Genomic DNA, 13,709 nt, shown 5'->3' with positions numbered 1-13,709 from the left:
GGCTGGGGAAGTTGTATTGCTGTTCTGTTCAGTTCTTGTTTAAGACAGTAAAGCAAATAAAATGGGAATATTTCGAAGGGGGGGATTCTTTACTATATCCACAGTACAAATGTTTTTTATGCACCATCTCTTGAAATGACAAAGGCAATGCAAAATACAAAATACATTCCAGTAGATGGTGCACTGCAAATGTTAACATTGGGGTCTAAGTTGATTATTTACATTTCAAACAATTTTATACTGGTAGCAAAACTAATTCTTAACAACAGAGATTGCTGTTGAACCACCTGCAGCTGTTAACCCTTCGTACAGCACTGGCGCCGTCAAGCAGCACACTATGGGCTGTCAGAAAAAGGGGAGTGAACAGAGGACGCTGTATCACTCAGAACAATATTTGTAATTTCACAACACATCTGTGGGGCAAAACATTACAAACATGTAGTTTAAGAAATGCTGGCTTTGAGACTTAAAGCCTTTCACAAATCCATCCATTATATAGTGCCTTTCATGTCTATCTATATATCTATCTGCAGTATGCATGCAAGTAATTTTGTGATCCTATTGACTATACTAAAATTAATGTCTATCTATCTATCTATCTATCTATCTATCTATCTATCTATCTATCTATCTATCTATCTATCTATCTATCTATCTATCTATCTATCTATCTGTAATATAGTGCCTTTCATATCTATTATAGAGTGCCTTTCACATCTATCTATAAATCTATCAATAATATGTTTAAAGGGTCCTTACTGTCACATTGTACAGACTCCAGTGTAATTGTATTTTATTTGCATGTGCCAATCGCTACCCCTATGGCACTGTGGATACTGAGTCTAATTAACCTCAACTTAAAATGTCAGTCTTCCTTACCTGGATATCTTCAGCAGTATAGTGCCTTTCATATGCATCTGTTGTAGATTTATCGCGTCATCACTACCTTGTGTACAGTGTCCAGCCAAGTTCTTCCTTGCCCATATTAATCTGTCCTCTCCATCTCCATCATTAGTGAGTAGAAGTACCTGACCCTGAGAATATTGCACACACTCAGCACACAATCAAGTGACAAGAGCAGACATTATAGGCATCCATCACTTATCCTTCCTTGAGACACAGCAATACAGCCACTGTGCTGTCCAATAATAATAATAATAATAATAATAATTGTCTGTCCTCAGTATCTTCCATCCTTTGATCTATTCATATTTTTTCTCTGCCAAAGGCACATTAATAACAATAACGATACTTCCATCTTCTTCACCAACTTAACTGAAGCAGGGCTGTATGGAAGCTGGGGCCCACCACAGACAGCATCTGGCACAAGGCTGGACCAGTCCCTCATTGTAGGGTAAACACACACACACACACACACACACACACACACACACACACACACACACTCTCTGTGTGTCCACTTCAGCAATGCCAGTTCACCCAAGTTGAATTATTCCAGAGTTTCAGAAGATGATTGCAGACGTTTCAACACTGGGCCAATGGGCAGCACAGGGCCGATGGGCAGCGCTGAGCTGGCACTCCTGTCATTGCGGCACCAGGGTCTGCGTGGAGTCTCCTTATTTGCATGAAGCGATTGAGAAATGAGCTGCTCTGCCTAACTTTGAGAAACCTTAGCATGCGGAAGCCCTTGTGCTCGAGTTCAAACTATTGGTCACCATTGTGCTTGAGTGAAAGTTGAAATAGAAAAGCCATGCTATGCCAGATGTGGCCATCAAACTCCCATAGAGAGGATCCATGTGTTTAAACAGCTCTGTTTTGTCCTTTCACAGGTCATCATCATCATCATCATCATCATCATGAGAAGTGAACTGCACTGACAGCTCATCCAAACTGGGCACTGCAATGGAGAGGACGACACTAAACTGGCAATGGAAGAGAGATGTGTGGCCATTAAAGAGGAGGAGTATGAGGAGGTGACCACGCCAGTCAATGAGGACTCCAGTGATGCGGAGTCAGCGTGCGTTCAGCAGGAGAAAAATACGGGTGAGAAACAAGAGGCCCATGATGAGGACGAGAAGACCGTTTTTAAGGAAGAGGACCTCGAGCTCGAGGATTCACCCGTAGAGCCCCATTCGGCTTATTTTGGTTCCCTTCAGGGGAGATAAGAGGAAGAGCCGCCTTCATCTGCTAGTAAGTTTAACTCACTGAATTTGGTGATGGGCTTTGTTGCTTAGTGAGTAGAACTTGGAATTGAGGGCTTGCCAGGCCGAATGGTCCGACCTCGTCACTGTCCTATGGGGTGGGGTTGTGCAGGAGGTGACAATGACAGATTATAAATGCAGTTCCCCTCCAAGGGTGCTAGAACGGCAGGGCAGATTCATTCATTTCTGCCATACTCTGACGATACTTGGGGTTTGAGGGCGAAATGTGACTATGACACAAAGAGTCCAGCTGGCACTGACATCTCGACATTTTAAACGGTACCCCATTTTCTTTTAGGTGAGCAAAAGTATAGGAGCAGATAGTCTTCTTGAAAATGAAATGTCTGGTTGCACATCCCTTGCTTGTGGATACTTCATCAAGCCTGTGGCTCCTCGACATCATTAGATGGTGGCTTTCTTCTGATGTTCTGCTCAGGTAGGCTGCTTTCATGGCGTCTTTCACTAGTTGTTTGTCCCCCTTTACGCTCACTTTGGGTAACGTCTGCCGATGAACTCGGCCGGTCCCTGATGGTGGAGTTTCAGATTCTCATCTTTTGCTGCCTGATGATGTCCAACCTGAAAAGTTTGGATGCGTTTCTGTATAAACTAGCAGACGACATTCTCAGAATTTCTTTGGCCGCTGCTACGTCATCGGCAAAGATTAGTGAGCTGTGACCGACAGGTGAGCGGGTGTCACACTGTGGTAGAAGTTCATTTCGGTCACATCAGTCCAGAACTGGCGTGGCTCATCTCTGTACCTCGTCTTGCAAATCCCCATCTGGCTTTCCGATTTCTTCCTTCCATTCAGCGGTTTGCATCTTCTGCTACGGTCTTCGTGTTTCCTTGTGGTAAAGGCGCATTTAGGGGTCTGTGGCTTTGAAATTAAAAATGTGTGCTCAGGCCTCAGAGGGTGGTGCTGGTGGTGTATGGCAGGTGAGCAGAGAAATGTAGCCGGGTGGTCCTGGGGTCTGGACATGCACACGTGTGCAGATACACGCTGCTGCTCATCCAGATTTCTCATTAGTGCAATCACAAGTATGGCACCTGTGCCCCCCGCTTGGCTGTAGAAGAACCTGAGCAGGATGGCAAGGGGCAGAACAGGAGAGGAAGAACGAAAAGGGACAGGCTGGAGGTTAAATCAAAAGGACCTGCTGATTAGTGACAATCCAACAGTAAAGCTGAAGGCAGAGGTTTCCATCCACTTGGGGTGAATTCTCTCAAACCCCCTTTCTGAGCCCCCCACAGATTTTAGACTAACAAACTCTACATCTGTCTTATCATTTAAGATGTGCAGGGCAGAAGTCATTTTTCACCACCAATGTCCCCAGACTTCCAAGTGTTTCACTTTTGATTGACTGTCACAATTCCAGGGGGTCACAAGTTTTGTTCCTATTTGGTCGCATTGCCTTTAAATGTTTTGGGTCATCGCCTTCTTCTTATAATAAGTTGCTGGTCCATTCCTGCAGACAGCACTGGTGTCACTGGGACGTGTTGGCAGGCCTCATTGCTCGCACTCACATTTTCAATCAGATTGAGGTCAGGGATTTGTGATGGCCACTCCGATACCTCCACCTTGTTGTCCTTAAGACATTTTGCCCCAACATTGGAGGTCCTTGTCCATTTGGAAGACCCCTTTGAGACCGAGCTTCACCTTCCTGACTGAACTCTTGAGATGTTGCTGCAGTGTATCTTCATCATTGTCCTACCTCGTGATGCCATCTATATTATGAAGTGCGCCAGTCCTTCCTGCAGCCCCCACACCATGACGCTCCCACCTCCACGCTTGTTCTTTGGCTTATCAGCCTCACCCGTTTGTCCTCCAAACATCACAATGCTCATTATGGCCAAATAGTTGGATTTTGGAGTCATCAGACCAGAGAACATTTCTCTAGAAGGTCAGATCTCTGTACCCTGTGCCATTGCACTGCAGTTTGGCTTTTTGATGGCAGCTTTGGGCTTCTTCCTGGCTAAGCAGCCTCTCAGATGATGTCGATGTCAGACTTGTTTAACTGTGGATATCGAGTCTCGTCTACCTGTGTCCTCCAGCATCTTCACGAAGTCCTCTGCTGTTGTTCTGGGATTGATTTGCACTTTTTGTGCCAAAGTCCATTCTTCTCTAGGAGACACAATGCGTCTCCTTCCAGAGTGGTGTGATGGCTGGGTGGTGCCCTGGTGTCAAGTAAAGAGGCAGTGAGTTTGATGGTCGGCCTTAAACATCCATCCACGTGTTGGCTCCAATGAGGCTGATTGGCTCTCAGAAGCTCGTTGTCTAATTGCCTAAAGGCTTGATGTCTTTTCCTGGAATTTTCCAAGCTGTTTAAAGGCCCTGTTAATAAAGTGTCTGTAAACTTGTGATCCACTAGAAATATGATGTGGTCAATAAAAAGTGAAATACTCTTAGGTCTGTGAACATTGGTGGAAAAAATGACTTCTGTCCTGCACAGAGCAGACGTCTTAAACAAACGCCAGATTTAGAGGTTGTTAAAATCAAATCTGTGGAGGCATAGAAAGGGAGTTTGAAAGAATTCACCCAAAGTGGATGGAAATTTATGACTTCTATTGTATAACAGAAACTGTAAATTGCATTTCTCATTCCTACAGATGAAACATCATAAAAATTAACACTGCTTTTAAGAACCCAATACCAAATGGCATATAACAGAACCCTATGCATTGCATTTGTCATTCCAACAGATTGCAGAACACTAACATTTGTCGTAATAAAATGCAATGTGTTTTTCATTCCTACAGATGGCTCATCACAAACATTAACACTGCTTTTTATGAATCCCATGCATTTGATTTTTCTCATTCAAACAGATGGCGCATCAAAAACATTGTCACCACTTTTACAAATCGCGTACCAAATAACACATAGAGACATGCATTTTTCTATTCCAACAGATAGCACATTACAAACATTAGCACTGCTTTTAAGAATCCCATACCAAATGGCACATAACAGAGCCGTATGCATTGCATGTGTCATTCCAACAGATTGCACATCACTAACATCTGCAGAAATGCATTTTATTACTGGAAATGTTTTTTGATGTGCCATCTGTGGGAATGCATATGTAATTAATTTGTTGCATTGCAAAATACTTTCCACCAGATGGTGCATCACAAATGTTAATGCGCTCAACGGAGTGTTACTGAAGGACATACAGAATGTGTTGTGTATTACAGAGAGAGAAATAACAACCACGGCATCTGATGTTCGGTCTGCAGAAAGCCAAGTGGCCGAATACGTTTTGAATTCACTGTATAAGGGAAACAAGTAATGGGGTGAAGATTGGATTAGGGACCCCAGAACACAGTTTGACCCTTCCAGAGTGACGTCTGTCTGTGTTTGTGTGTCAGGATCAGGTCTGTGGACCAAATTAATCCAAAGTAATCCCTCAATTTAAAGGAAACTTGGCGCAGACGATTGCACTGGTAGATGGCATCCAGTCCTGTTGGCTTTGAGCCGAATTGCATTGCTACTTTGATTTTATGTATTATATATTTTATGTTAGTGACGGCCTTTCATTTCAGACCCGTTAAGCAGCCTCACAGCCATTCTGAACTGTGTCCTGTGTTTTTACCTGTAGTGCTGCAGATGTGGATGGACACCACTGAAGCCCCACAAGAGATCCTCGCCACCTTGACCCCGTGCCACTTTCCGGAATATGAGGAGTGGTTCGTGAATCCCAGCTCACAGCTGGGGGGTTCAGACAAAGCGGCGCCTTTCAGCAACACAGGAGACTTCACGGAGAGCTCAGGTGGCGCACAAAGCGTCTGACGCTTCGGGAATATTAAGAATTGAAAGAAAATGGGACGCCATTCCATGAACTCAGGTAGCCGGTGAGGGTGTTTATCTGTCTGAGCCGTAAATGGAGCATCGCTGGGGAAAAAAGGGGAGCCAGAGATGGGGATGGTGGCCTCGTACAAGTACGGAAATCGTACAAGTGACAACATCCACTAGCATTCAGAAATGTTCATGCGTTTGATGGTTTGTATTATCGACAAAGACATTGCGTATATGTCACAAATTGTCATGTATTTGTAATGCTGTACACTATCGTAGCCTTATTTTTCCTTTGATAAGAACGGACAAGCAGACAGCACGTGCCTTTTTCTTTGTTGTCTTTTTTGAACAACAACTAACAAAATGTGCAAAGGATTACCAATCATATCACTAGGTGTCAACCCACAATCAGACATCAATAGCTGAACTGACTTGCACACTTATGCTGATATATAACAATTCCTTACTTCTAAAAATCAGAAATAATTAAATTATTCCCCACTTTTTTATGAAGAAATCAAAACATTGACTTCTAACTATACATTTAATTTTCAATTAGTCTCTGTGGAGGCTTGCGTATGCGAATTGGGTAACGTCTCTCTTCACAGGGTAATTTTTCTTGATTTGTTACAGCAGCGTTAGCCTCTGCAGAAGGTGATGGAGATAATGCACATGAGTTCTGTACTTGTGCTGCTTGAGGAGATGCTAAGTGCTCTGGACAGTTGATAGAAGCAGCAGCAGGGGAGTCAACAGGCAGTGTGGGTGTCTCTTCAGCTCTAACCAACCCTGATTTTCTCAACTGGTCAACATGATGTCGCCATATGACACCTTGAGTAACCTCTACCTTATAGGACAAGGGACCAGTTTGCTCTTTGACTAGTGCAGGAACCCCATTTCTGGTCTCCTCTGTAGCTCCTGGCAAGAACTGATTGTCCAATGGCAAAGCTACGTGTATCCTTGTCAGTTGCTTTATGGCCTTGTTTGATTTGTCTGTCTTGCACAGTCTGCTTGACATTTGGTTGCAGCAGGTCTAATCTAGAGTGAACATAGCTGGAGTCTGGTTAGTTGTAGCGTGGATGGAATTCCGATATGCAGATAAGAAGTTGCCCAATTTTTGCTGAAGGGTCAGCTTCTCAGTTGTCATTGCTCGAAGGGCTTGTTTCAAACTTTGCACAAACAAACCTCTCAGCCAGGCCATTTGTCGCTGGATGCCATGGGGCAGATGTGATGTGCCGTATGCCATTTCTGCGGAGGAATACCTGGAAATCTGTTGCTGTGAACTGGGGTCCGTTGTCACTCACTAGTTGTTGTGGAACTCCAGTTCTAGCAAATAAATCCCTCAGTACTTCAATGGTGTGAGAAGAAGTGGTGGAGCTCATAGTGAAAACCTCTTGCCATTTAGAGCATGCGTCGACTACCACCAGGAAGGTTGTCCCCATGAATGGTCCTGCAAATTCGATATGCAGCCGGTGCCAAGGTAATGTAGGCCATTCCCATGGTTGAAGTGGTGCACGTTCTGGCTCATTCTGAACCATCTGGCAGCCACTACATTACTGCGCTATTTTCTCGATGTCTTCATCAATGCCTGGCCACCACACAAAACTTCTGGCAAGTGCCTTCATTTTCACCACACCTAGATGGCCCTTGTGAAGCTCTTCTAATACTCTGTGTCTTAGTTTAGTGGGTACAATGGTCCTTAACCCCCACATCACACATCCAGCATTTAAAGCAATTTCATCACATCTCGAGTAATATGCAGCCAGCAGGGATTTGTGCTGGGCTGTCCAGCCATTCAGTGTGGCAGCATACACCTGAGACAGGATCTTGTCATGTTTTGTTTCCGTTTTTACCATGGCTGCCGTGACGGGCAGACTTTCAATCTGGCTGATGGAGATCATATCTATTGTTTCCTCATCTCCAGACTCATCTTTTTCAGCCTCCAGTGGCAGTTGTGACAACCCGTCTGCATTTGCATGGCAGACTGTAAGTTTGTACTCAATCTTGTACCCATGTCCACCTAAAAACAAAGCCCAGCGCTGCATTCGGGCAGCTTGTGGCAGGAACTCCTTTCTGCGGGCTGAAAATTGAGGTTAGCGGTTGGTGGTGTGTGACAAGGATGAATTCCTTACCAAAAAGATACTGGTTGAAGCGTTTGACACCCCACACTAGACTCAATGCCTCCCTATCTATTTGGGCATAATTCTTCTCAGCTGTAGACAATGAGCGTGATGCAAAAGCTATAGGCCTCTCACTGCCATCTTCCATAACATGAGACATCACTGCTCCGATGCCATATGGAGAAGCATCACAAGCCAGCTTGACTGGAAGGGACGAATTAAAGTGGGTGAGGACTGTGTCAGATGTCACCAGTTTCTTTGTTTCTTGAAATGATTGTTCACATTCTTTGGACCATTTCCACTGCTTGCCAGCTTGTAATAGCTCATTGAGTGGATGTAGCACAATTGCCAGGTTTGGAAGAAACTTATTATAATAATTCACAAACCCCAGGAAGGATCTTAGCTGTGAAACATCTTGTGGTTGTGGTGCCATCAATACACCCTGAATCTTGTCCTGACATTTGTGCAAACTTTGGGCATCTATTGTGTGCCCACAATACCTGACACTGGGCTTCAGGAATTCGCATTTGCCTCGCCTGACTCTTAGTCCATACTCTTCTCATCTTTTCAGGACCTTTTTGACATTTTCTAAAGGCTCTTCATCTGTCGCTCCAGTGACAATAATGTCATCTAGATAGCACTGGATGCCTGGCACTGACTGAAGGATCTGATCCATTGCTCTTTCCCAAATAGCTGGGGCAGAGGCTACCCCAAACACCAGCCTGTTGTAACGATAAAGACCCTTTATTGTATTAATGGTCAGGAACACTTTAGAGTCTTCCTCTACTTCCATCTGGAGGTATGCATCTGCTAAATCTAACTTTGAAAAACGTTGCCCACCCGACAACCTGGCAAAAAAGTCCTCAATTCTGGGCACAGGATACTGTTCAGCCTGCAGCACAGGATTAATGGAGACCTTGAAGTCCCCACAGAGCCTGACTGTACCATTTCTCTTTACTATTGGGACAACTGGGGTTGCCCACGGACTCCAGTCTACTTTAAAAAGTATGCCGTCTGCCTCCAACCTATCCAATTCCTTTTCAACCAGGGGTCGGATGGCATAGGGTACTGGACGTGCCTTGTGGAACCGTGGGGTCGCACCACTCTTAAGTACAATATTAGCTCTAATGTGCTGAAGAGTCCCAATGCCACTCTTAAATACAGGGGCCGCATTTCTTAGGATCAGCTCCTGGTTCTTTTCTGTGGTCTGCTGCACAACAGGCAGAGCACAAAGGCTTTTAATCTCTCTCCAATCAACTCCCAGCTTTCTTAACCACTCACGGCCCCATAATGGTGCACCTCCATTTTGTATTATGTGTACATCAAGTACCTCTTTCCTTCCATTATACTCTACTGCCACATGCAGCACTCCAATAGACATAACCTTTTCACCTGTGTATGTTCTGAGAAGAACAGAAGAGGAATTCAGCTTCTTCTTCTTGGAGAGCACCTTGTAATCTTTCAGTGACATAACTGAAACAGCTGAGCCTGTGTGTGTCCAATTCCATTTTTATCACCTGGCCATCTGTCTTGGGGGTGAGCCAGATTGCCTGCTTGTCTGTTCCACTAAGGCTAAATGTATCTTCACTATCAATGTCAGAGACTTCCGCCTCATTATGCACATTTTTCTTTTCGCTGTGATGCATTTTGTGTTCCACACTCCACTTTGCTTTCCACCATGACAAACTCTTTGAATATGGCCCGTTTGGTGGCACTGTCTGCACTCTTCATTTTTAAATTGGCACTGTGAGTGAAGATGAGACTCGCGTCCACAGCGATAGCGGGGCCTTTTGTGTATTTTGTTTATCTTGGCTGCCGCCATCTTATTCACGTTGCATGTATTCACTCCTCTTTGAACTTCAAGTGCATCTTTAGCTGCAGTTTCCATTGAAATAGCAATTTCTACTTCCCTTTTAAATGTCACATCTGCCTCAGTTAACAACCTCTTCTGGATTCCCTCTTGAAGGATTCCACAAACCAAACGATCACGCAATGCAGCGTTTAGCCCGTCACCAAACTAACAATATCCTGATAACTTTTTCAGTTCTGCCACATAAGCCACAATTGTCTCTCCCTTGTTCTGATAACGCTTATGGAGTCTGAAACGTTCCGCGATCAGTAATGGCTTTGGTGACAAATGATCCCGCATTACATGGACTAAGTCGTTAAAACTGTTCTCAGCGGGTTTGTCTGGGGCAGTTAAACTACGGAGGAGGCCATAAGCTTTCCCTCCCATGGCACTCATTTTTAGCAAAATACTGTTGCAACCTTTCAACATACATGTTCCAATCTTCTGTGGAACTTTCAAAAACATCTATCTTCCTGATGTACGACATGTTTGCAACTTATCACACTCACGTTGCACTACCGCGTCGAGTCCTTGCTTTTCTGCTTACTCGGTGCGGTTCTCACTGCAGTTATTCAGTGTCACAGTGCTTAAAATTAACTTCTTGATCTCGTCACCACTGTCATGTATTTGTAATGCTGTACACTATCGTAGCCTTTTTTTCCTTTGATAAGAACGAACAGCAGACAGCGCATGCCTTTTTCTTTCTTGTCTTTATTGAACAACAACTAACAAAATTTGCAAGACATCACCAATCATATCACTAGGTGTCAACCCACAATCAGACATCAATAGTTGAACTGACATGCACACTTATACTGATATATAACAATGACGAGACAGGGTCAAAAAAGATTCAGCAGTTTGCCTGACAACTGACTGCCGGACCTCCAGAGCGACCTGCTCATACGTGTCTGTCACTTGTCACTTTATTGGAAACTTTAAGATGACATCCTGCCTTCTGGGCTGTTGTGAGTTTACTGAGAGACGTACTGCAGAAAACATGTCAGAGGAGCTGCTGAGAGTGACAACAGAGTGACAAGTAGACGAGCCAGTGTCGTGCTGTGTTACTGTATATATACTGTATGTCACGTGGAGAGGCCTGTCCGCCGTCAGCAGACATCAGAATTCAAGTGCAGTCCTCTCTCTTACCGTTAGACAGCACTTGTGGAATCGCTAATATGTCACTTATTGTTTTAGAAATAAGACATGATAGTATTCTTAGGAGTGTTAATATAAATCAAATTAGAAATATTATAATTATAGAATGGAATAATTTAAAATGTGGAATTATTAAAATAACTAAAAAAATCATGAAATTTAATGAAAAACAAAGAAATGTTTGAATTTTACGTATATTTTATCACATGGGTTTTAATTTGAAATGTGTCACATGTGTGACTATCTTTTGATGATGAAAACATATTAGCGATGCTCCAGTGTGGTCGAGACTTGAGCAAATAGTGCATTCTCAAATTAAAATTTAGTGTTGTTGGGTGGATCTCAATATAATCAAAAACTGAACATGTGCATAAAAACTTGGGGGGGGGGGGGCACAAAAACTAATATGAAAATGGATAAAGGTTGAGAAACACTGATACACTGTAAAAAATCAATGCTACTCCCAATTAAAAAATATTAACTGATTACAATGTGCTTTTTGAGTTTGCTCAACATTACGTTGACAAATCCTGCCAATTACAAAATTTGAGTTCACTGGATACAAGCTACACTATGCCAAACTAAGAAAATTAAATTAGCTCAAGTAGAAATAACTAATATGTAAAAACAGCATTAAGCCCATCTAACAAATTTTAGGGCTTTGTCAATGTCATCTCTAATTGTCGCAACTAAAAAACCTATGCTGAATAAATGTAAGTAAATTTAGGCAAACTTCAAGGTAGTAATTCAAGAAATTAATATATTTATTTTTTTGCAAACTCAAAAAGCACATTGTAATCAGTTACTTAAGAACGCTGACTTTATTGAGCAACATATTCTATTTTAACAAAAAAGAAAAAACAGCTTTTTTGAAAATAATGCAGCTTTATTTTCTTAGACATGGCATTACATTATTACAATGTGAAATATGAAAATCACTTATACAAATGTATTTATATTCAGTACGTTCAAATTGTGTCTTAACATTGTTATCATTACTAATAACCACAAGCCATGCCATCTCTGATGTTGTGGAATCTTAATTTGAAAAGTGTTACATCAATAATTCCAAAATTTTTGAACAGAACCTGCACAGGGTAAAGGGATTCGGTCATAACATTAACACTAAAGTGCAACTGAGAAAGAATTTCACACAAAGAAAAGTAGCTATCGCAATGTTAATCTAAAATCAAAAGACAAGCACATCCTATTCTGCAGATCTGAGACACATTTGCCTAACATTTATACAGCATATTTTTGAGTGACAATACTCTATGTGAGTATAAGTCTCCAATATTTAGAAACACCTTCTGCACTGTTTCAAAAGTATATTTAAGTTCTTTTGGGTACTGAATGTTTCGAGCATACAGAAGACCAACAAGTATGACAAATGCAGTTGTGAAGTCGACAAGCTCTTCAATTACTACTCAACCTTCTATTACCACAGCCACATTCATTGCCGCAGCTCCAGGATGGGTCTCATGGTGCCTCACAACCTCTAATATTCCTATCTTCATTTCATTTGTATATATTTGAAGGGAGTCTGTATCCTAAAAATATAGAACAATAATATAGTTAAAGTGTGAAAAAATAAACCATAGTTGACTCTTTGCCAAAGCCAAGTGAAAGGTTGTCTACCAACTTAACTTTCTAGTTTGTTAATCATTTAGTTTGACATTTCCAACAGAACTTAAATGACATGTTGTTGATAACTTCTTGTATTCTCTTAAGTACAGAGGTAGTCCTTGTAGAACTGTTGCCCTCTTGTGTGTGGTAACATCCATAGTCTGAAAAGTACAGTAACAAGAATGATAGTCAGAGGTAGAATATACAAAGAAATAATATTTGAACCGAATGACAATTTAAGAAAACTTTAAACAAAACTAAATATATTTGACATATTCTTTCTCATTACTGTACATATACAAAAATCCATCTTTGTTAAATGATCCAAATAATGAAAGGATTTTGCACTTCTGCAAATTTAAAATGTATGCACAGATCCAGACACAAACAAAAAAAAAAATGCTATTAACCTGGATAATTTAAATTGTCAATTTAATAAACAGAATAGCTCAGGAATTTACTTTTATTTCTGGTAAAATATTGTTTGTGTAAATCTCACCATCAAATAAAACTGTAAATTAATACAGTATGAATTTGTAGTCCATGACATTGGAGGGAATATGTACAGTGCCAATGACTCAGATATAAACATATACAGTATAATTTAGCTTGTTCTATAAAATCATTTTGCATACATTTGATAAGTATATGGGTTTGCCACATGCACCTTCATAAGCAAACAGTTTAACAGCCTTAATTACAACACTGCCCTGCACATACTACTTTAAGTTCATGCTTATGAATATAAAACAATTCTTTCCTGATCCTTATTACGTACCTGTTCATCTAGTAATTCTAAAAGTGATTTCAATTCATGTGAATTCTTGCCTCCTTTTGCTCTATACATTTTGATCAGAGCTGTCGAATACTTGTCCAAGGATGTCAGCGATGTTTCTTTCAATTGCACCTGGGTAATGCGATAAAATTCTGCATATACCTGTAACAAAATTCAGGAATTAATAATGTGCTTATTTTCAAGATACTAGCATCGCTACTCGACAATTGAT

General features: G+C 41.8%; 1 protein-coding gene across 1 annotated transcript in view; it reads left to right on the top strand.

Annotated features, from left to right (window-relative positions):
• Positions 1-13,709, top strand: part of LOC114643414 (uncharacterized) — a 1,023,859-nt gene that overhangs the window by 165,766 nt on the left and 844,384 nt on the right. The window lies entirely within an intron of this gene.

The sequence above is a fragment of the Erpetoichthys calabaricus genome, chromosome 5, assembly GCF_900747795.2.
Source record: "Erpetoichthys calabaricus chromosome 5, fErpCal1.3, whole genome shotgun sequence".
In the NCBI taxonomy this organism is placed as follows: Eukaryota; Metazoa; Chordata; class Cladistia; order Polypteriformes; family Polypteridae; genus Erpetoichthys; species Erpetoichthys calabaricus.
Note: the sequence above shows the minus strand (reverse complement) of the source record. Positions and strands in the feature narration are given on the sequence as shown.